Source organism: Apodemus sylvaticus, chromosome 3 (genome assembly GCF_947179515.1).
Source record: "Apodemus sylvaticus chromosome 3, mApoSyl1.1, whole genome shotgun sequence".
Classification (NCBI taxonomy): domain Eukaryota; kingdom Metazoa; phylum Chordata; class Mammalia; order Rodentia; family Muridae; genus Apodemus; species Apodemus sylvaticus.
The window spans coordinates 98,163,324-98,188,552 of NC_067474.1; the positions used below are offsets into that span (position 1 = coordinate 98,163,324).

General features: G+C 39.2%; 1 protein-coding gene across 2 annotated transcripts in view; it reads left to right on the plus strand.

Annotated features, from left to right (window-relative positions):
• Positions 1–25,229, plus strand: part of Sh3gl2 (SH3 domain containing GRB2 like 2, endophilin A1) — a 190,484-nt gene that overhangs the window by 114,540 nt on the left and 50,715 nt on the right. The window lies entirely within an intron of this gene.

Sequence of the window (25,229 nt, forward strand, 5' to 3'; positions counted from 1 at the left end):
TATTATACCTTGTTGAAAATTAATGTTAAGAAGATTTTAGGAGGAGGAGGAGGAGGAGGAAGAAGGGGAGGAGGAGGAGGAGGAGGAGGAGGAGGAGGAGGAGGAGAAGAAGAAGAAGAAGAAGAAGAAGAAGAAGAAGAAGAAGAAGAAGAAGAAGAAGAAGAAGAAGAAGAAGAAGAAATTATTAGACAAGTTTTCATTTGGATCAGGTTTTAAATGATACTAGGAAGTTACTGATTTTAGCTGGGATATTGGAGTAAATCCTAGAGGCAGTGTACTTAATCTTAGGAGATAGTAAATGTTTGGGCATAAAGTATTACAACATTGTAATTTGCTTTCAAATGGCTAGCTAAAAGGATGTATGAACTAACTGCACACATATAAAACCAATGTGAAGGTCAAGATAATAAATAGTTCTATGAGTGAGAATCCTTGTACTGTTTTTACATCTCCATTTTAGCAAGTATTAGTATGATACCTGAAGATGGATTTGTTACTGATCTGTAATGATTACTTGCTATCAAGGAAACTGTTTCTACATTGTGAAATTAGATATATAGTAGCTATATAATTATCTCTGTAACTTCTAATGGAGACTTGTCTTAGTCAGGGTACTATTGCTGTGATGAAACACCATGACCTAACCTCCCCCCCCCAAAAAAAAAAAACCTAAAACAAACAAACGAAAACCAAACCAAAACAACAAACCTGTGGAGGAAGGTTTTTATTTCCACACCACTCTTCATCATCAAAGGAAGTCAGGATGGGAACTAAGACAGTGCAGGAACCAGGAGGCAGGAGCAGAGCTGATACAGAGGCCATGGATGGGAGCAGGTTACTGGCTTCTTCCTCATGGCTTGCTCAGCCTGCTTTCTTATAGAACCTAGGCCTAACATCTCAGGGATGGCACTACCCACAATGGGTTGGCCTTCACCAACAAATCGCTAATAAAGAAAATGACCTATAGGCTGGCCTACAGCTCAGTCTTGTTGAGACATTTTCTTAATTGAGAGTCTCTACTCTCTGATGCGTTTAGTTAGTGTCAAGTTGACATAAAGCTATCCAAAAGAGGACTAGAATGTAGCTCAGAGGACTTGCACACATGAAGTTCTAGAATCAATCCTAATATCACATAAGATATGATTGCTAATGTTTGACCAAGTTTGGCATTTATTCCTTATAAGTCTTATCAGACAATCAATGCTTCCTTATTTTCTTTCAACCTCACAAACAAGACCATAACAACACTGAAGTGTTCCCAGGATGTCAAGCAGGCAAGACTCTGTGTTATTCCTTATATTTCGTTTGAGGTACTTTGTTACAAATGCAATGCAACAGGAAAAAAGCTAGGGGTGTAGAAACCAACAAAGATATGATAAAATAAATCACTATTATTACACGCTGTGATTGCTATCTTAAGCATTTTACAGACTTACGTGAAAATCCATGGTAAGCATTTTTTTTCTTTTAACATGCAGGTATATTACCAGACAGAAATAGCTTAGATAGATACAGATAGCAGTCAAATAAAATGGTGCAAGGGAAAAAAAATCTCATCTGCAGTAGCATTTTAAAAAGATAAAATTAGTGATGGTTCAAGGTGACTTTCTTCCTTTTTGAAATATAAAACCACTATTGCATCAAACTCCTCCTCAACAACATTAGAAATATGAAAGAGAGCTGTGACTTTGTGGATGTAAAGACAGCCTGATAAAGCATGGATGAGGTCCAGGTTGTGATTTGTTTTTTTAAATCAAGACCTTGCATATGAAAGGCAAACACTGTAGCACTGAGTTATGAATTATATCCTTAGGCCTAAAAGTTACTCTTTGTAATAGGATAACCTTATCATAAATTATATGAAAAATAGTTATGTATAGCCATGGAAATATAAGAAAGGCTAATAACTTAAAGGTACACCACAATACATTTCAAAATCTTTTCTATTTAAAACCTTGGAACTTCATTTTTAAAAAGATTATCAAACGTTAATAAAGAGTCCATAGATGCAAATGCATATGGAAATGTAGTGTAAGATACAAGTGGGTTTCAACTCAGTTAAAAAAATTCAGATAATTCCATAAATGGCATTGGGACTACTGGGAAAGATTGGATCAGTGGGTTGTTTATATTTACCTGTGGATAAGGTCCACATGGAATAGATCACAGTTTCAACATGGCTTTGTCTTAGGTTTATTGGAACTCATAAGGCACTAGAAGGAGCTGTGGAAGAAGTTAATAATGTTGGTTTAGTGATGTGTGCATGTTTTGAGAAGTAATCACATGGCAATACAGCAAACAAACCCTCAAATACAACCACAACACACTAGCCCTGAGTCACCAACATACAACCACAACACACTGGCCCTGAGTCACCCAAATACAACCACAACACACTGGCCCCGAGTCACCCAAATACAACCACAACACACTAGCCCTGAGTCACCAACATACAACCACAACACACTGGCCCTGAGACACACAAATACAACCACAACACACTGGCCCACCCAAATACAACCACAACACACTGGCCCTGAGACAGTTGAAGGATGTAAAAGCAAGCAGAGAAACTCAGCAAGCCTCCTGTGCTTCCACCTCCTGGCGTTCCCACCTCCAAGGTGGGCGTGTCCATGTTGTAGGTATCCTTTCTGTTGTGCCATCTTCCCTGTGAGGCTATCTCTGTGGACGTATGAATAGAGAAGGTCTCCTGCCCATTAACAATAAAATTACATTATCATAGCTCTAAAATTAGTGCCACCCTAATATCCATGCTCATTTTTAAAGAATATGAAAGTAAATTTTCTGATGTATAGTGCATACATAAAAACATAGACTCAGCACATTCCATCACTTTAGAATTATTTAAAACTGGAGGGATAGGCTGTAGAAATTCCTGTCCAACTAAATTTAGAAATGCTTCCTTTACAGGGCTCCACAGGCTCTGAGTCCGCTAATGCTTCCCTGTCAGCTGGGCTGGTCACTTGATTATCCTTTCGTTAATCCTGGATCTCCCTGTGACCTGAATGAAGCTCATTGCTTCGTCCTGTCTATTGCACTGTGGTTCATGATAGTCCAGGAACCTCTAAAAAATCCTGTCTCAGCCATTGGCAGAGACTCCACAGTTTTCAAGGAGAGCAATTACAAATGAGACATGGGAATTATATACTGTTTGTTGCCTTCAGGATTTCTTACCTTTCTGGGATTTGAGCTCCTGACCTCTGAAAGAGCAGTCAGTGCTCTTAACCGTTGAGCCATCTCTCCACATAAAATGAGAACCAACAGAGTTATCTGAGGGATTTCTATAGCTTAGAAGGAAACTTTTTTTTAAAAAAAAGCATTTTTAATAATTACCTAAGTGAATCACTTCTTTTGTTTTGTTTAGTCTGTTGTTTTTCAAGATAGAGTTTCTCTGTATAGCTCTGGCTGTCTGGAAATTTGCTCTATAGACCAGGCTGGCCTAGAATTCAGATCCTCCTGTCTCTGCCTCCCTAGCTGTGGGATTAAAGGCATATGCCACCACCAGATGAAGGGAACTTGAGATGCTTCTGAGATCAATTAATTGGGAGATTGTTTCTCACATTTTCATGTTATACTCTTTAATTTGATTTTTTAAATGAGTGTGATTATGCATTTAGATTAACGCGTGATAGATAGTTTACCAAGATTCTTTTGAAAAATAATCTAACAAAATGTCTGGAGATCTAATGTGAAAAACTGATCAGAACACACTGAGAAATTTTAAAATAATTTCATTGATTATTAATAATATTTCAAATATTATTTTAAAAAGCTTAGCATATGAGAGTTGGCCCCCTTTATTCTGGAGTGACCGTGGTAGGACATTCCTTAGTGGTCTGTTTCCAGGTGTCTGAACCCCCGTGCCACAGTTTTGCTATGGGCCCATACCTTAGAAAGTCTATCTTTATTTTCTTAGAACGTGTGTTTTCATAAAGCATGATGAGTGTTAACATGTGTCCCTGTGTGTGTGTGTGTGTGCACACGTGCGCACGCGTGCGCAAGCGCATGTGCGCGTGTGCATGCCTAATTTCAACCCTTTGTCACATTGCCTATTAACCTGTTTCTGTCATGAGCTTTCCCATCACTCACTGTACTAGCCTTTGACTTACCAGATCCTGCAGGAGTAATTTGTATTTGCAGAATAATTTATGAGTCACTTTATTTTCCTCCTCATTGTAAAGTTTTTCACAATAACTTTTCCATCATAAATTGGATGCAGTACATTGAATCTTTTTGTTGTTGTTAAGCAATTATATAACAGACAGTATATTATAATTTATTTTGTATTAATGGACACTTCTTTTTATGAACGAGGACTTGTCATTTTTCTTCTTCCAGCTTTAGCTGTGTGGTATGATGCACTTAGATCTTCCTCATATGTGCCTGCTTCTTAATGCCTAAATATGATCTTATGCTAAAATGAATAAAGACGTTTAAAAATCCTCCTCATATAAGAACTTTACCAGGAGTTAGGAAAGTCTACAGTAAGGTTGCTCTATGATTTTGACTCAACAAAATAATAAAAAAGACAATGTAAAGGGAGACTATTCCAAGTGCATTGTAACATGCTATAGCACAGAGAGGATCTTAGGTGTATCTCTGTGTTGAGCTATTTAATGTTTCTTACTTGCAACCCTGACGATGTATAACCAACAACTGCTTGACACATGTTGAAGACTGGAAACTTAGGACAAGAGCCTGGTCCTGCAGGTGGAGCATGGGATGTTGTTTCTGGAAGAACTGTATATCCTGGATGCTCTGTGAGCATGGCCAAGACCTTTGCCTCCCTGTGAACTTTTGACTCTGGTATACACACGAACACAATGTAAATGAATTTCTAATGTTTCATTTCACTCTCCAACTAACTTGATAAAATATACTTTGGTTTCATCAAAACAAAATGACCCTTATCAGCAGCCTTGGACTTGCTATTGATAATCCAAATTCTGTCTTTATGCAAACAGGTCTTAGGGTGACTTCCTAAGTGTGTGTCATCTTACATACCCTCATTGTTTGCAGTTGCATACTTGTTGTAATCCATCCAAATATATCTGCTAAGAAAATCACATTTTCATACTTAACCTCTTGGACGCATGCGAGTTGGTGTGTGTTGTTCTCAGCACCTTATGCAGAGAATTCAAAGTTCATTGAGAGAACTCCTTTCTCTCTGACTCTCTGTTGGGACTGGTCCAAGGGTCAAGACTGCCCATGAAGGCCTGGGAGAGAGTGGGACAGTCTGCAGGCTGGAGCTATCCTCACTGACTGGGATTCTTTCTTCCATGACTCCTGTGCTCTTCCTGGCTCCCGTGCCTGCGTCTGACCACTAGACTGGCTCTCTTGGATCTTTCGACTTGGCCCTTCTTTGACTTGTATTTCAGTTTGCCTCTAGGCTGGCTGAGTGCCACTCAGTGTTTCCACATCCTGACTGATTGTTGTGTTTTATGCTTTTTATTTATGGTGTTAAAGTATTCTTGATCTCTTTTCATATCAAGTGATTCTTCCTCAGAGAAACTATACTTTAAAGAATTCAGGAACCCTATATGTAGAATATTTCTAGTTTGAATATATTCTAAGTTTGACTTTTCAAACATCAAGTTTGAGGACTGAACCAACAGACTTGGTTTTCTAAGTCTAATTATATATGAACTAGATATGCACGCTTGCATATACTTTTTACTCCTAAACCTGATGTGTTTCTACTGTGAGGCTATGGTCTGGTCTCTGCCAGGTGTGCAGCCTGTTGACCCCTGTGTGGCTGAGATGGTACTCTTCAGTTTGCTTTCAACTTACTGGATGAAGGAGGGATGCTTCAGAGATCCTTAAAGTGTGCTATTTAAAGACTGCTTGGCCCCATTTAAGAAATTAGGCTATGCAAATCCAACCCGATTACAAGATTTAGTTTTAAAGAAATATGAAGTTCATTTGAGGTTCTTTGTTATAACAGATCTTAGTTCTTCCTGGTACTGAAAATAAAGCCTGAATTTTAGGTGTTTCATGCTTTAGATAAAAACAATTCCATTCTCGGTGCTGTTATAACGTTAATGCCTTTGTGGTATGGCTGTTATTTTTCTCTATGTATAGAGATTGGTTTTGTTGCCTTTGTACACTTTTATGAGTTTATTTCTTACTGTTATGGCTTGTGTTCATGTGTGAATATGTGTGTGTGTGTGAGAGAGAGAGGGGGGGGGAGAGAGGGGGAGAGAGAGATGCATGTACATATGTGCTCCTACTAAACTCAAGACCTTGTCTATACTGGGCATGTGTTCCACTCCTGCCCCACATCTCAGGCCTGCGATTCTCACCTATATTAAAATTTATTATTTATTTCTAATGCAGATAAAATGTTTCCCAAGTGATTTTCTGAAATTTTTTAAAAAGAAAAAGAAAGAAAGAAAGAAGAAGAAATGCCTTAAGGCATGTGTTGAAATATTTGTGTTTGAGTCTCACAAAGGCTGTGCAGGGCCTGGAAGAAGCTATCTTAGTCTCTAGAGTTTCACAAGGAGAAACCTCAGTGTACTCTACCACGCCCCAGATGAACTAACTTGTGGACTGAAAACCTCATAACCTCACCTGTGGATGGATTTTAGGTGGCAGCGCTCTCTGGAAAGCTAAGCCACTTTGGAAATTTTGACATTTTCCTTTCCTCGCTGTACCGACAGAGCTGAAAAGGATAGCGTATCTTCTATCCCATAAGCACAGTTAGAAGCCAGTGTTTTTTGTCCAAACATTTGCTTCAGAAAGTCGTTCTCTGAGACCTTTCACTAGGTTTGTTGCGCTTTCAGTGCTGAGTCATCAGGCCTGAGCTCATTATTAAAGCCTCCAGTCAAGACATTTTACCAGCTTCCTAACGCCAGCCATTAAAAACCTGTTTCTTATTGGCATGTTCAGGAAACCAAAGATGTGTGGTTTGTACCTAGACACAGACACAGCTATGCGATACTCCTTAGCAGAGAGAGAGGCCCTGGGTGTTAGCCTATTTCTAGTACCGTGTTTAGTGTCCTAATAGGTAATGGGCTATCCGTGCATCTATCCATGGTGCTTAAAGGACCACCAGGCAGCACTGTTAAGAGTTTTTGACTGAAAATTGAGACTAACATGTGAATGCAAAGAATGCATGTAAGGGAAAGGGGTTTTTGTATGACTATAAATTCGTGTGTGTGTGTGTGTGTGTGTGTGTGTGTGTGTGTGTGTGTGTAGAGACCAGCCCCTGGTATTAGTCAGGGTGTAGTTGTTAAAACAGTACAATGGAAGAAGGATTCTTTGAGACTCCCCGTTTCAACCTGTGGTCAGTTGGTTCCATTTGTTGGATCTTCTCAAACCAAAGGGCAATCTGGGGCAGAACTGCTCACCTCACAGAATCTGAAAAACAGCGAGAAGACAAAGGCAAGAATGCCCTTCAAAGGCACAACCCTCTGGGACCTACTTTCTCCAATTAGGCTCCACTTCTAGAAGTTTCTATTATTTTCCAGTAATGTCATCAAGTTATGAGTCTACTAATAGATTTATTAACTGACTATGTCAAAGTCATTCATGATTAAGTTTTCAATGGGTGGATTCATGAACTGGAGTCCGGGCCTTCATTGTCCTTTTCCAGGGACACTTTATAAACAAACCATATGTGTGCATATGTACACATAGACATATACACATTAAAGTATTGTTTTTCTATTTTTTAAATAGCTGATCTGTCATTCATTAATTTAGCAAATATGCATTGAGCTTCTAGTATGTTCTAGGAACTGTGGAAGAACACTGGCTGCAAAGAGGAATAAGTCTATGCATCTTATTTTCAAGTGGCTTTACTGCCTCAGGTGGGAGATGGAAGTACAAAGCAGTGACATCAGAATGAGGGCATTGCTAAGTGTACTGTGTGTACGAAGTACTGTGGGGCCTCAGGAAGAAACAAAGTTCCAACACTTAAACAGGGGAGACAGGAGAGTTGGTTCAAAAAAGGGAACCATACAGCTTATGTGGCTGAATCTCCAAGTCTCTGCATAAAACCTTTCCAATATACCTCTCTCCTTCCATGAAAATACATTCTATTTTAGACAGTTTTGCTTGTAGTTGCAGACTTCTTTCTTATATTAGCAGAAGTCCATTCTTTACTAATCTCCCTCTGGATTTCTCCAATTCAGTCATCTGAGGAGTCTAACTTCTACTCAACCATAGCCCCACTCAGTTCTGAGAGCATATTGTTCCCTTCCTCCCCAAGTCACCTCTCCAGATCTCTGTGAGCATCCGTTGCCTCCTCTGTAGCTTGTGACACTTGGTAGAAGTCTCTCTGCCTTCTCTGAGGAGTCAGATACACACCACATGCTAAGGATTCATGTGTCCTCTGGAAACTGCCAGGCTGTAGAAGGGAGATAAGGACATAGAGAGAAACAGGCAGTGACTGATGACTACTACCTATTTCTGACAAGGTAAAATTAGTGAAGCGATATGAAGCAAACACAGTTTGCAATAATGAGCTATCATCGTGTACTATTAGTGGTACTATTTTAAGATGTATTGACTGTTGGTCCATTCCTTTATTCTGAAGGATACATTGGATTTTCTACAATTTAAGATTCTGTTCAAAACATGTTTCCTCCATATTTAATGAATTTCAGTGCATGGTGTGATGGTCACAGGCATGAAAACATGCTCTAAGTTCTCTTTTCATCTATTTTCCTGGTACTGCTTAGACTGGACTCTTGCAGAAGACAACTGAATTTCCAGCTGAACTCCATGCTTAGAAGCAGAGCACTCTAAGTCCCTACTGATATTTTCACTGCTGAACGCTTTGCACCTCCAGATGGCCGTGGTAAGACTTTAGCATTTGCCATATGGGAGAGCAGTAAACACGTTCAGCAGAAAGCAGAGGCAGAATCCAGTGTGATGCTTTTGCAGCACTGGATTAAGCTCTTCCCCACTCACAGGGTGCTTCTTATTGGGATTCAGAAGCACCCTGTTGTATTGTCAGCAGTAGAAGAACTGACATACAGAGGAGATGCTGTTTATTGATGTGGCATACCACTGAGGTTAGGCTGAAAGGATATGTGAAATACTGTGTGGCAGCATTTATTACCCTTGCAAGTGAGTTCCCAAGCTCCATTTCTAAGTGTTGTTATCTAATAGTATAGAATAACGAGGTTTTAGTTGGTCAGGGATTGGCTCCGGTGGTTCTGCTTTAAGAAACATGGCTGTGGGGACTGAGCAGCATCCTTTCTGCCTATGGACTGGTAGAGTATTCCTTCTGTCCTTCTATCCTTCCATCCACTAACTTTGATGAGTCAACTTTATACCGGAAATTAAATGGGGGTGTCAGAAGGATGGGACATACTGTTCTTATCTTAAGGAATCTTTGTTTAGCTCTCTGATCTAGTAAGCACGGATGCATGAACTTGAGGATTATTTTTACGTCTCTTGAGTATTCCAGGGAACAATGGAGTCAGTCAAGTCATTAGAGTCACGAAAGTGAAGCATCTCCTTCCCACGGGCAGCAAGTGTTGATTTATCATCTCTCCACAGCCCCCAATAGTACTTCTTTCTAACTTGGCTTAAAAAAAAAGAAACTGTAGCTTCTAAACATAAATCCCTGTATGTATGAATCAGTTATTTCTAGATTGTTCCTAGAAACTCTTTCCAGACCTAAATCTAGTCAGTGTTTTTTGTAATCTGCCAAGGTCAAGGCAGCCCATAAATTTGAGGAAGAAACAGATTCACAACTTTATCTGTTGTTTTAGATGTTTCAATTCGCTTATAATTATTCATAGTTAAAATACTGCACTCTGTGAAGGTGAAGGTTCCTTCCCACATTTCATTATTTATTCTGCTTTTGACTGAGAGGATTACGCATCTTTATGCGGCATGGTGTGATATTTCACTCCACTGTGGCTTATGTGCATCTTCTTTTGATAGTCTTTTTTTGTTTCTATTTTGTTGTTAAAGAGATCCTCACCTATTCTTGAGTATTTTGTTCATAAATGTAGTAAGAACAAGTACATACAACCATCAGTAGGAAAGCTGTATTTTATCAGTAGAAGAAATGGGGTTTGATCTGCTTTCAATTTGAAGATTGAAATTGTTATACCACCTCTTGGCACATAAACATAAGAATATTAATTTGGTACTAAGGCAATGGTGCAGAGATTTCTGGAAAGAGACCCTGGAAGTGAATTGTGTGATCTTCTTTCTCTTTGGGCACTTGATGGAGATTGGAAACAGCGCTTGTTCCCGGCTTGCTTTAGACGTGTCAGCTACATCAAGGCAGGGAATATGGAAAGTCCACCCGCTCCCGTCTGGATCTCCCTGCTCATGTGCTTGGGCCTCTGGTCTCTCTGCAGCCCTGTTCACTGCAGTTTGCTCAAGATGATCGCTTGGCTTTTCATTTTGATCTTGGCCTTTCAAACATACACACTAACTCTCCAACTTAGTCCTGGAAGCCAGAACTGTTAAGGCCACATCTAAGGTTTTCATGGAACATGATATTTCAGCTTTTCTTTTAGAATTATAAAAGTCATATGTTCTCATTATGAAAAGTAAAAATGCAAGGAAATTCTCACACTGGAGACCATTTTGATTCCTTGGGTCCTCATTTGTTTTTCTTTGCTTTTGCTTTGCAGTTTATTTGAGACAGAGTCTCACCGTGCACACAAATTCTCTCTTTTTTTATAAGCATATTTTTATAATTAGACTCATATACCATTTTAATGGTAATTCATTTGCAACTTATGATAGAATAATATCTTTTCCCACCATCCCCTGGGCCTGGGACCTAGACTGTATAAAAACGAGAAGTTAGTGAGCAATACTGGTCTTCTCCCTTTGCTTTCCATGGCTAAACATTGCAGATCAAGTGCTTGTCATGACAGAGTGCACTCTGGAATTGTAAGCTAAAATAAACCCTTGCTTCATCTTAAATCTTTTAAAACAAAAAGCTTATTTTTCCACAGCATTTTTTAGCAATGCAGCAGTTAACTGTGACACTACATGATGAATCTCAGTCATTGAGAAAGTGATCCCCCTGTCCAGGGTGAGGTAACGTGGAAGCCATAAGATGGCTACCCAGAAAATGAGTATCTGAGGGTGCCTGTCTGCCTTCATTTCTTTCTTAGGCACGGTCTTAATTATGCAGCCCTGGGTAGTCTAGAACTAACTGTAAATGGGCATGGCGTCAGATTCAGAGAGATTTTTCCTATCTCTGTTTCTCAAATGCTGGGAATAAAGATGTGAGCCACCCAAAGAACATTGTCCATGCATCATAGACGCAGTCTGTGCCTGGAAAGTGAAGGCACTGTAATTATGACTACTTTCTATAGAGTGAGCATTATTATTTTAGAGGTTTTGACATGTGCAATGTCACTTTGACTCACAAGGTTGTGTGTCAGTTATCTCTGGGCTAGGCAGCACTTGTTGTATGTAGTTCAGTGTCCCATTAGCCAAAAGGAGACGTTGCTTCACACACTCCCGAGCATCCAGTTTTCTTGGAAGTGTTCGATACATACTTGTTATCTAACCTGAGTATGCTGTAAAACTAGTTTATAGATCTTGTGTTTGCCAAACGGCTCAGGCCTCCTTCCACCCTGGGGTCTCGTGTTTTCCCTGTCTGATACAGGTGGCATGTGCCATCACTACTGTTCTGCACCCAGGAACCATTCTCTGTCGTCAGTAATTGACATTTATATCTGAGCGCAGCGAGTCGTATTCATTCCAGCAGGACATGTCAAGTGCTGGTGTGAAACGCACATCCTGGGCTCTGAGTGGAATTTGATGAATCTTTGTCTTACTGCGTCACCCCAGCTTTATTGGTATGCCATGCCCTCTTTCAGGGATATCGTCATGTGACTTAGCATTGCCATGTAAGGCACGTCTCTGGAATTATATAAGAGAACCTTTTAGCACTTCTTGTGTCCACTACTTAACAACAACAGAACAAAACAAGACAGACTTTATCTCCTACATATGCAATAACACATTTGGATGAATGCATTCTCTGGTAGCATTTCATCTGTCTTTGAAGTTACCCACATGGCATGTATTTAAAAATTGTTATTAATAATTTAATCAGAATTGTTGGATGAATAAATGATTTTCTGCCTTTTCTATATGTCAATTTTTAATACAAAGTGACTCGTGCCACATCTCGTTAAATAATGAATCTCAGTGGCCTACTGAGATGAAAAACCTTTGATTTTCTCATAAATTTCCAAACAATATGAATAGGTAATTTTAGTGTTAATCTCTAAATAAAATAGCAAGTTTCTGGCACAGTCCTTGGAGCAGTGACAAAATTACGCATACTTGTTGGTTTGTGTATATATGCATATATGTATGTGTGTATGTATGTATGTATGTATATATGACATGTATGTATTTGCTAATTATCTTACACTTCATCCTGCTTGTCACACAGAGTGAATAAATAGTATTTTATTGATTTCAGGAACTGATCTTTGGCTTTCAGCTTCTCACCCATCTAGCAAGGTCCTCGCACTTTCAGCCGTGTGTGCATCAAACATCTGGAGATGCTAATTGCCAACTTGAAGGTTTTCGCTGTTATTTCTTTGCCTATTAGTGTTCTTCTTTCTCTTTTCTTTAATCTCTTGAAATTTCAGAATGAACATATTCATACATTTCATAATGTCGTGTTTCCAAGGCTCTCTGAATTTTCTTTCATTTTTTTTAAACTATTTAATCGTCTATCATGAGCCAAGCCAGTTCTTGTTTCTACTAATGTGAATCATCACTTAGCACTCTTGTGAAGTTTTTTGGTTCCAGAAGTTTTATATAATTTTCTTCATGGTATCTGATTAGTAAAACTGGTCATCATGTCCTAGTTCCCTGAATTTATTGTTCATGGCAGCCCTTGAAGTCTTTAGCCAGTGTTTGGGCCCTGTAGAGAAACTGCTTGCTGTCTAGTGATTATTCATTGTTTGATTTTGTTTTGATTATGTTTGTTAATTTTCTGCAAGTACAAAACATGTAAGTTTTGGATGAAAAAACTCTTTATATGCACACTGGTATGGCAGTTTATACATATAACAATAGTGATTACAGAAGGTATCATTGATTAGCTATGGATCAGAGGGATTGGAGCAGGGGAGGCAGGGCAGGGCAGGGCAGGGCAGGAGTGTGGTAGATGTAGTGCTTATATATGCAATTCTTTTTTTAGTTTTTATTTCCTTTTATGTTTTTTTTCTTTTTTTCTTTGATATATTTTTTATTTACATTTCAAATGATTTCCCCTTTCCTGGATCTCCCCTCCCTCGAAAGTCCCATAAGCCCTTTTCCCACCCCCTGCTCACCAATCCACCCCTTCCCACTTCCCTGTCCTGGTATTCCCCTACACTGCTGCACTGAGCCTTTCCAGGACCAGGGGCCTCTCCTTCCTTCTTCTTGGGCTTTATTTGAAATGTGAATTATGTTTTGGGTGTTCCAAGCTTCTAGGCTAATATCCACGTATCAGTGAGTGCATACCATGAGTGTTCTTTTGAGACTGGGTTACTTCACTTGGGATGATGTTCTCCAGTTCCATCCATTTGTCTAAGAATTTCATGAATTCATTGTTTTTAATGGCTGAATAGTACTCCATTGTGTATATATACCACATTTTCTGTATCCATTCCTCCATTGAGGGACATCTGGATTCTTTCCAGCTTCTGGCTATTTTAGATAGGGCTGTGATGAACATAGTGTAGCATGTTGGGGAATTCTCAGGAGTGTTATAGCAGGGTCCTCTGGTAGTATCATGCCCAGTTTTCTGAGGAACCACCAGACTGATTTCCAGAGTGGTTATACCAGCTTGCAACCCCACCAGCAGTGGAGGAGTGTTCCTCTTTCTCCACATCCTCACCAGCACCTGTTTTCTCCTGAGTTTTTTACCTTAGCCATTCTGACCAGTGTGAGGTGAAATCTCAGGGTTGTTTTGATTTGCATTTGCATGATGACTAAGGATGTTGAACATTTCTTTAGGTGCTTCTCAGCCATTCAATATTCCTCAGGTGAAAATTCTTTGTTTAGCTCTGTACCCCATTTTTTTAATGGGACTATTTGACTCTCTGGAGTCTGCCTTCTTGAGTTTTTTGTATATCTTTGATATAAGCCCTCTGTCAGATGTAGGGTTGGTAAAGATCTTTTCCCAATTTATTGGTTGCCATTTTGACAATGTCCTGATAAGTGGATATTAGCCTAGAATCTTGGAACACCCAAAACATAATTCACATTTCAAATAAAGCCCAGAAACTCAGCAATTTTATGAGGTCCCATTTGTCAATTATTTTTTTTTCAGTTTGTCAATTCTTGATCTTAGAGCATAAGCTATGGTGTTTTGTTCAGGAAATGTTACCCTTTGTCCATGTCCTCAAGGGTCTCCCCCAGTTTCTTTTCTATTAGTTTCAGTGTGTCTGGTTTTGTGTGGAGGTCCTTGATCCACTTGGACTTGAGCTTAGTACAAGGAGATAAGAATGGTTCAATTTGCATTCTTCTGCATGCTGACCTCCAGTAGAACCAGCACAATTTGTTGAAAAGGCTGTCTTTTTTCCATTGGATTGTCAAAAATCAAGTGACCATAGGTGTGTGGGTTCATTTCTGCATCTTCAATTCTATTCCATTGATCTACTTGCCTGTCACTGTACCAATACCATGCAGTTTTTAACACAATTGCTCTCTAGTACTGCTTGAAGTCAACGATATTGATTCCCCCAGAAATTCATTTACTATTGAGGATAGTTTTAGCTATCCTCATTTTTTTTTCCAGATGGATTTGAGAATTGCTCTTTCTAAGTCTATGAAGAATTGAGTTGGGATTTTGATGGGGGATTGCATTGAATCTGTATATTGCCTTTGGCAAGATGGCCATTTTAACTATATTAATCCTGCCAATCCAAGAGCATGGAAGATTTTTCCATCTTCTGAGGTCTTCTTGGATTTCTTTCTTCAAAGACTTGAACTTCCTGTCATACAGATCTTTCACTTATTTGGTTAGAGTCACACCAAGATACTTTATATTGTTTGTGGGTATTGTGAAGGGTATCATTTCCTTAATTTCTTTCTCAGCCTGTTTATCCTTTGAGTATAGGAAGACTACTGATTTGCTTGAGTTAGTTTTATATCCAGCCATGTTGCTGAAGTTATTTATCAGCTTTAGGAGTTCTCTGGTGGAATTTTTTGGGTCGCTTAAGTATTCTATCATATCATCTACAAATAGTGATAATTTGACTTCTTCCTTTCCAATTTGTATCCCTTTGACCTCCTTATGTTGTCTAATTGCTCTAGCTAGTCCTTTAAGTAATATGTTGAATAAATATGTAGAGAGAGGGCAGCCTTGTCTAGTCCCTTATTTTAGTGGGATTGCTTCAAGTTTCTCTCCATTTAGTTTGATGTTGGCTACTGGTTTGCTGTATATTGCTTTTATTATGTTTAGGTATGGGCCTTGAATTCCTGTTCTTTTCAAGACCTTTAACATGAAAGGATGCTGAATTTTGTCAAATGCTTTTTCAGTATCTAATGAGATGACCCTGTGTTTTTTTCTTTGAGTTTGTTTATGTAGTAGATTACATTGATGAATTTCCTTATATTGAACCATCCCTGCATTCCTGGGATGAAGCCTACTTGATCATGGTGAATGATTGTTTTGATGTGTTCTTTTATTCAGTTGGCAAGAATTTTATTGAGTATTTTTGCATTGATATTCATAAGGGAAATTGGTCTAAGGTTCTCTTTTTTTGTTTGTGTTGTGTGGTTTTGGTGTCAGCAAAATTGTGGTTTCATAGAACGAGTTGGGTAATGTTCATTCTGTTTCTATTTTGTGGAATAGTTTGAAGAATATTGGTATTAGGTCTTCTTTGATGGTCTGATAGAATTCTGCACTAAAACCATGAGGTCCTTTGCTTTTTTTGGTTTGGAGACTTTTGGGAGACTGCAAGGTAGAAGTGTGATAGATTTAGTGCTTATGTATGAAATTCTTAAAAGACACAATAAAACCTATTAAGAACAAGAAGTCTTTTTAGAAATCCCTTAGTATATAGATATAGTATATCTCCAGATAATGAGTACCTCATCTGGAAATTTATTGATGTTGTTTGTTTGATAATTTATATGTATATTTAGCCACTTGACTAGATGAACTCTGATTTTCCCTACTGTATGTAACCTGTGATGTTATTTTGTTCTGTCTTTTATCTATTTAGTCTGGTTTACTAGAAGTTACCTCCAGGTCTGCCTACACTGAATTTTGCTGAAATCAGTGCTTAAGCTCTCTCTGGAAGATATATGTGTGTCTGGGTGTCAGTGTGCCTGCCTATGCACATGTGCATGTGTGCTTCCCACTTTGTCTTGAGCTCAGCAAAACTTTTGTGGCTCAGAGATTCCTTCCCTGGCCTTTCTTGGTAGATCCAGTGCAGATATACTCACATATTCAAGACTTAAAGAAATAATTTTACTTAATCTCTCTTAGGAGCACCCGTGGGTTTCAATATCTTAATGTTTAGCCAGTATCTTATCAGAAGTTGCATCTATACCCCTAAAGCAAATCTCATTTTGCTGATGAGTCTATCTACAGCTTGGGATTTTTTTCACCTTCTACATTTGCTACTGTTGTGTTCCCTGGAGTCCATTCATCCCATATAGAGCACCAATTACAGGCAAAATAACCACAGTCCCCAAGTGTACTGGGGTTACTTGCAGGAGTAAGGGATTAAAGGAGCACATATGACTCACATCATAGGAAAGCCCACTCAAGCATGAATTACAAAGTACATGAGCTGCATCCCTGGAACTTCTAAATGACCTGCCAGGTCCTATTAACCCTGTTTGTTTCCTAAACTTTTTGAGACTTGTTAGTTGTTTAGTTCCTGAGAAGAGACTCCTTCAAGGGTGGAATGTTTAAATTTAGAGAATGTCTATATAGCACTCCATTCATTCTTCTGGTTCTTATATCCCTGCCTCTAGGCTGTTCTCTGAGACTTAGAGGTTATGATGTAGATGTCTGATTAATATTCTTTATTTGTGTCTATATTGGGTCACTATCCTACAGCATAAGTTACTTGTTCTCAAGAACTTAAATGACTTATAAGTACCTGTAGTACACTGTCCATTGCAAAAGGAATGTTTCCCTGCATGACCAATTGAGGCTGTCAACAGCAATGATCTATGGGCATAAGCTAAATAAGCATTAGGAATGCAATTCAATAGAACATCACATTCACTGAACAAAACAAAAATGGTAGTGTTGCTACTACAGCCTATGACCTTTCCAGCTATTAGCTTCTATGGCCTATGACCTTTCCAGTTGTTACCTTTTACTCTGTCTTATAGCAACACATGTGCATTTTATTCTGTAGAATGGATCTTAAATTTAATCAGAAGTGAGTTGGTTGTACCTATAATAGTTGTGTCATTATTGGACAATTATTGGTATATTAGTATACCAACAACCCCATTTTCTGTGGGTTGTTGATACCATAGTGCACAGTGTCCATACACGAGTAGAACTTTTGGATATAATCCCCTCCTTGTTGGCTTACCTGTTACCTATGACTCTAAGAATGCCATACAGTCTGATTTTTTTTTTCGATTTCCTTGTAGTCAAAGCATTAAGTATGTTCATCAAGAGGATTTTACTATTTAGTTCTCACACGGAAACCAAATGTCTTGAAATCTATCAGACACTGAAGGTTTAACATTACATAAAGACACATTCTTACAGAGGGTGAGCAGTGGCTCAGAAAGCCCACCAGCCAAGTGTCAGTTGGTTTTATACAGCTAGGAGGATTCTAAAACTGAAAGGTTAGCAAAGTTCAATACAGTGGAAAGTGGAAAGTGGAAAGTGGAAAATGGAAAGATCTCATTACTTTTATTAAGGATTTATAAAATGAGAGTTATTGGGTATAGTGGCTTACATGCCCCATCTAACCCTTTATAATAGTGACTCCCCATGAGCTTTCTGGGTTCTTTATCCTAATATGATGGTATTTAGAGGATGCTTTGCTGAAGTATGACTGGGGCTCAGGGGTTGTAGTCTATCCTGGTTTACCTATTGTGGAAGCTAGGGCATCAGTTCTAATAGGCTCAGCACTGTAATCTTTGCCATTCCAATGGCCACACCTGACTGCTGGTGCACTCTCTACTTCCTTATAGATATGTATGAGAAGGATACACTGCACACTGACTACCTCCTGAGTACTGAGACTAAAGATGTATCTAGTTGTTGAATGCCATATTCAACATGTTTCTTAACTCTATGGAAACTGTTCTATCCTGCCTGGTGAGCTGTGAAGTACATTCTAACTCTCTCATATCCAGTTATTTCAGTAATGCCCACCCTTCCTATTTAATCCCTAGTATTTATGAGGACTGAAGAATGACAATATGAAACCATGATTCCAAACATTTAGGATTCTGATAAAACTAAGTATTGGAGAAAGTATGGAGAAACAGAAAATTGGTAATGTTTGGGCATCACTATAAGTGCCAGAACTAATTTGGATGGTAATATGGCAATAACTAGATAGGCTGAAAATTATACATTGTCTTTTGTTTTTCTTGGTTGCTATGAGAAAATACTTTGAGAAAACAATGTATGGAAGAAATTGTTTGCTGGGCTCACAGTTCCAGATTAAACCTCATCAGTGGGAGGAAGTCACAATCATATGGAAGTATCCATAGCCAACCAATAAACAGCAGTTCATGTTTAGCCCAGTAATAGATGTTCATGCTTAGTTCCCTCTCTCCTTTTCCTGTAGTCCAAGACTTAGACATAAAACGGTGTGCTCACATTTAGGGTGGGCATTTCTAGCTCAGTTATGCCAATAAAGAAAACTCCTGGGCTGAGATGGCCCAGCAGGTCAAAGGGATTTTGTCTTGGAACTCACGTGGTAGGTCGAAGGAACCGCAAGTTGTCTCTGATCTTTACACATGAGCCCCTGTATGACAAATCCTTTCAAACTAATTAGATAGACAGATTAATTGATTGATTTATTAGTTAATTAAAATTTAAAATGAGAATCCCTTATTGGCATAAGTCTAGTTCCATAGATCTACCCAATTTAGACAGTCAGTCAATCATTCCCTTCCTGTATGACCCTACATCTTGTCAAGTGGACAACTGAAATTAACCATCATATGTGCACATACCTATAACATGAATTTTATTTCAGGTCATGTATGCTAGAGAAAACTCACTCATATAGACCAGTAGCACAGAGATTTTATAATCATGAAAAATGTAAACTCAACCTCATATATTCTCGTGAGGAGATGGAGAAGTACATGCTGTTGTGTAACTGGTAAATTTAATGGCTGACTTGTATAAATTAACATGTAGAAGTTTGATGTGTGTATCTACTGACATAGCTGGAGGTTACTGCAAATACTTACTATTCGGTACCATTTGGGTTAAGTAACAATCCAAACCTGTATATGTGCTGCTGATGGTACGGGATCAGAAGACTATATGATATAGGCCAGGTCTAACTCATGGGTATTTTGAAAAGCCACAAGAAAATGATTTCATTATTAAACTAGTGTCAAAAAACAAAAGCCAAACATGTGACACAGGATACATCTGACCTCTTGTCCTAAAATATTTCCGTTTTCCCCTACTGTGGATCCTTGATTGCAGATGGTTGCATGTCACCACACACCTTCAGCCTGGTTCGCACAGGCAGCCCCATCATTCCATATGCTCCAGCTTCTCCTGGGTTCATCTTGAGTTCCCAGGACATGGTAACCTTCAACCTAAGGGAACAGACAGATGGTTGCACAGCTTTTGGCTCATCCAAGGAGCTGTATTGAGCAATTATTTACTTAGCTCCCCACAGGTACCTTGTAGGATGGAGTCTCAGTGCCTAAGAAGTTGACTTGCCCAAGAATATGCCCTCCATACCTTCCTGCTACCCCTGCTCCTCTCCTGCTTCTTGCTCTGCTTGCTGGTACCACAATCCAGTTGATGTGCTCTATCCCTAGCACAGGCTCTGCCTTGGAGAACTTCAGAACAAGAGAAGGAATGGACCCCCAACATCACCATCACCATCACCATCACCATCACCATCACCATCACCATCACCATCACAAGATAACAAAGAGGAAAAAATACTTTTCACATCTCAACCTTTGACTTAAAAACATCTGCAGCAAGTATGGTGAACTATTAATGTTTTCAATAGCTAGGTGTACATTTTTGAGCTTGAAATAATGTGCTAAATTTCTGTAAGAGACTACTCTTAACTTTTTCATTCTCTTCTGAAAACCTGATACCAGTGATCCAGAAAAGTTTCCTGCATTGACATGCTCATCATGACTAAAATCAATTTGTTATAAGAATAAAGGACCATTTCTGGACCTAGATAGGAAAAGATGGTGACCACAGCAGTCATACAGAAGGAGACTTCTTCCTCTTTCTGCTTGTGCCCAAGTGGAGCTGTCTCTACCAATAGTAGCTGGCTATCTAAAACCTTCTGCTCTACTGAAAAGATTTTCTTGAGTTTGATGAGATTGAACATGCTAGCTAAGCTAGAAAGCATCACTAAGAGTGATGGCCTTCTAGTCAAACAAATAAACAAACAAACAAACCCGTCACATTTTGAAGGAAACTTCAAAATAATTTATTTGAAACTCTTCTTCTGGTTCCAGAAAAATCAAATCCCATGATGGAGCTTTGTGTGCTATGAAGATAGAGGAGACAGAGCTGACCAATGAAACACAACAGAGAAAAAGAAAAAGCAAAAGAATACTTTTAAAGAATTGTTCACTAGGCTTCTTGGGAGAACAGGATGTTTTTATTAACAGTCTCAGGGCTTGAGGCATGTAGGACTGCTTCCAGGGAGAAGCCTTATGTTCATTTCTCATGCCAGCCTGTCACAGTCACGACTGTCATCTCACAAATCAGAGAAAAATGCCTTGTGTAGATCTCGTAGCAGCAGTGAACTCTCGTCCTGATTCAAGCATCCTCCTGTGATGTGGGCCTTTCATTTGGCCCAGGGGCTTTGTTGGTATTAAGAATATCCAGAGAGCCACTTTCAGCAATATAACATTGATTGTGTTTCTTCTTGTTGTAGACTGAGTACTCATATCCCCCACAATATTCAATGTGGGAGTTCTAACCCGATGTGATCGGGCTTGGAGGGGAGGTCTTTGCTGGGAGTTGGGGTTGGGTGGGATCTTGAAGTTAGGGCACAGACCACAAGAGGATAGAATTGGAAAGCAGGGCTCTCTAAGTAAGCAGAACAATTCTCAAAAAGCCTCAGTATGCCACTAACTTATTCTTAGTTGTTCAGGCTTCAGAGTTGCAGAAATGCACTTCTACTGTTCACACCACTTAAGAATGCAATACACACACACACACACACACACTAATTTCCCACTGCTCACAAGAGGAAGACTTTCTTTTATTCAGACCACAAGAGCTTGAAGGATCTGGCTCCAGCAGGTTCTCCAACTTCTTTTTCATGTGTTGCCCCTCTTTCTATGGTCTTCTACCAGGCCAGCCTCTTAGCAGGAGCTTGCCCCTCCCCATCTACTTCTCACATGCAGTCCTCTCAGCATCTCTAGTAGCTGGCACTTCAGTAAAGCTTCTCTAAGGGATGCATGGGATTGATTAGACTCTAGCCAGCCATTTCTACTGCAGGGGCTAAGGCGACTAGGGAGGAGAAAAGGCCATGAAAGGCACTGACTGCCCTGACCAGGTGAAGTGCTCTTAAGTAGGCTAACTCCAGCTTTTACCATGGCTTCTTGGATTTTATTCCAACTTCATGTCTCTATTTAATGCCATACTCTCAGGCCTGTATGTTACACTTTGTATGTACTACATTAATGATACAGGATAATGAGATTCCTTATGGCATTTTCAAACCTATATGCTGTTTTATCCCATTTGCATTCAGGCCTTTTCCTCTCCTCCCCTTGTCGGCTCCACCTCCTTGCCCACCCTCCATCTTCTCATTAAGGTCTTACTGCTGGGACATGTGACCAGCGCAGCCACTGATCATAACTGCCCTGTTTTCTCTAACAACCTCTGGTCCTCTAGCTTTGCCACTGATTGAACAATTAGGCGCCACAACCCAGCTCAGGGACAGGTACTACAGTTTTAGTTGTATGTTGTCAGAGAATTCTGTTTTCTTCCAAACCTACATATTCTGGCCCTACTTTATAGATGAAGCAAAGGGTTCTGAGAAATTGGTGTTATAATTCATATAGAGGCCAGTGTCTCTTAATAAATGACCGCTCAGATGGAGCCCTCATTTTCCCTGTGGATGGAGTCATCTGGTGTTGTGTCCTAGGTCATCTCATTTGTTAAGAAAGTATAGAACTTCATTATGAACACTGCAAACACTGCTGCTTCTCTCTCTGTGAGTACTGTTTCCTTACTCAAGTGAGTTTGGGATGCAGCTTTCAACAGAGTTGAAGAAACAAGAACTCCACAGAGACTCTTTTTAGAATTGAGATGCATGTATGGTACACAATGAAAAAGCATAAAATTCTTCTGCAGGAAGTACACTCTAGAAGTACTACCTTTCTCTAGAACACTGACAACACTGCCCTCTGGAGTTCTGGAGTTACTCTTCATCAAAAGAGCTTCATAGGGGAGGAGGGTAAACTAAACACTTTTTAAAATATACTCATATTATTCCCACTTGACAATTTTCTTTTTTTTATTATTCGATATCTTCTTTATTTACATTTCAAGTGAGTTTCCCCTTCCTGGATTCCCCCTCCCCGAAAGTCCCATAGGCCCTCTTCCCTCTGTCCTTTCCCCAATCATCCCCTCTCACTTCTCTGTCCTGGTACTCCCCTACAATGCTGCATCAAGTATTTCCTGGACCAGGGCCCTCTCCTTCTTTCTTCTTGGGAATCATTTGATATGTTAAATTTGTCTTGAGTATTCAGAGCTTCTGGGCTAATTAATATCCACTTATCAGTGACTGCATTCTATGTGTATTCTTTTGCAATTGGGTTACCTCACTTAGGATGATATTTTCCAGTTCCAATCATTTGCCTAAAAATGTCATGAATTCATTGTTTTTAATTGCTGAGTAGTATTCCACTGTGTAGATATACCACATTTTCTGTATCCATTCTTCCGTTGAGGGACATCTGGGTTCTTTCCAGCTTCTGGCTATTATAGATAGGGCTGCTATGAATATAGTGGAACATCATGTATCCTTATTACATGCTGGGGAATTCTCTGAGTATATGCCCAGGAGTGGTATAGCGGGGGGGGGGGGGGGGGGAGGGGAGGGCTCTGGAAGTATCATTCCATTTTCTGAGGAACTGCCAGATTGACTTCCTGAGACAAAAATAAAATTACTTGCAAATGAAGCTTTAGAAATAGTACTTATGAAGTACCTTCCTTGTAAGGAGTTACATGAAACATAAGAAGTAAGTCACTGGCTTCCATAGAAAGATATGTGGATGTAATTTGCCACATTGTCCATGGAGAATTCCCCCTTTGGGGAAATGGGGATTAGAAGTTTATTGCTTTTAACCCCAGTAAGGCACAGCAGAAAGAAAGCTTTATACTCAGTGGTTCTCAGCCTATGGCCACCACCCATTTTGAGGGTGATCAATCCTTTCACAGGGGTCACCTGAGCCCACTCGAAAACAAAGATGTTTACATTCCGATTCATAAGAGAAGCAAAATTACAGTTGTAAAGTAGCAATGGACACATTTTTATGGTTGGGGGATCAACACAACATGACAAACTGTGTTAAAGGGCTGTAGCATTAGGAAAGTTGAGAACCCTGATAAGATTGATGCTTGCATCTTTTGCATAGTATTTGACAAGGAGGAGATAGGAGGGCGCTGGGGAAAGACCAAGTACTTAGCCTTACCCAAGCTTCTTTTAAACGTTTTAGCTGTAGATATTCAAAGAAAGCCTATTGAATTTCTTTTTAAGGTTTTTTGTTTGTTTGTTTGTTTGTTTTGTGAAAATGTTCAAGCATTCTTCTACTTCATGCTCAGGAATAGTCAGAACTTTCTTAACCTAGAAGATATATATGAATTCTTTTACTTATAAAAAAGAAAAAAATTAAATGTCTAGATGGCAAAGATCAGTATATAATTTTTGAAATTCATTTCATGAAACATCATGGCATTTAAGTGTTCCAGTTTAAGGACTGAGAAAAGCTGGCAAGATACTCATATTCCATAAAGGGAATCTACCCTGTCTTCCACCCATGGGAGGACCACCATCTGGATCAGTCCAGATCTGTATATAGGAAGCCCTGGTGTCAGGACAGTGATGCTCTAGGATCCAACCTTTCTGACATGATGACAGCTGCTGCATTCAGAGTTTCTACTTACTGGATGTCATTAAAGGCATCTATGAGGATTAGAGGATGCGTGTCCAGTCTCTCGGATGATGCTCTACAGAAAGGGAAAACAGAGCGGCGTGCTATGGCAGCTAAGACAGCCTTTCTGTGAAGAGCTTGTGCCTTAAATAGTGCTGTTTGGTTGGTGATATATTTTAACTTCTTTACATTTTGTCAAACTGTAATTAGAAGCTGAAATCCCACCTTCTGTGTGTGTGATATGTTTTGTTAAATCATAATGACCAGTAAGCAGGGCTGTAACTATAAGCTAAAGTAGCTTCTCCGGCAGGCACTGGCCAGGATTTGGTACACAGCCTGCCTAAAGAAGCATTCTAGTAATTACTTTTTAAACTCATAGCATTCCCTTCCACTCATGCTCTGGTTTAATTTTAAATCAGTCTACTGCTGAGTGATGCAGGCCTCCCTTCAGGTGAAGATATTGAATTGTTACACATTTGCCAGTTCTGCAACTGAGAGGTTACTTTGTAAAAATCAAAATTTATGTCTCTTGGATACTTTGAAGAATCATTGTTTCAAGTGGCTTAACGGAGGAAAGAAACGGGAGAAATGATGTAATTATATTAATTAAAAATATAAAATAAATACAATCTATATCCAATGAGAATATAATACATATTAGGTGTTTGGATTTTAATAATTTTTTGAATGTATTCCTTACAGAGACAAAATGTATTTAGAGGGTATCTCTAACTCATAGAGGTTCAGAGCCAGTGCTAACTCAGAAGTATGTAAGTGTCTTCTGGTAGTAACTCTTATTTAGATTTTCTTTTTCTTGGCTCTGCTCATTATCTTACTGAGGTGTCAGACATTTTAAGTAAAACACAAGCAGTATGGTTTCTACATTTTCCACTTTACCATTCAACTGGGCAAACGTCCTTTGTACTTTTGCCAGTGAAATA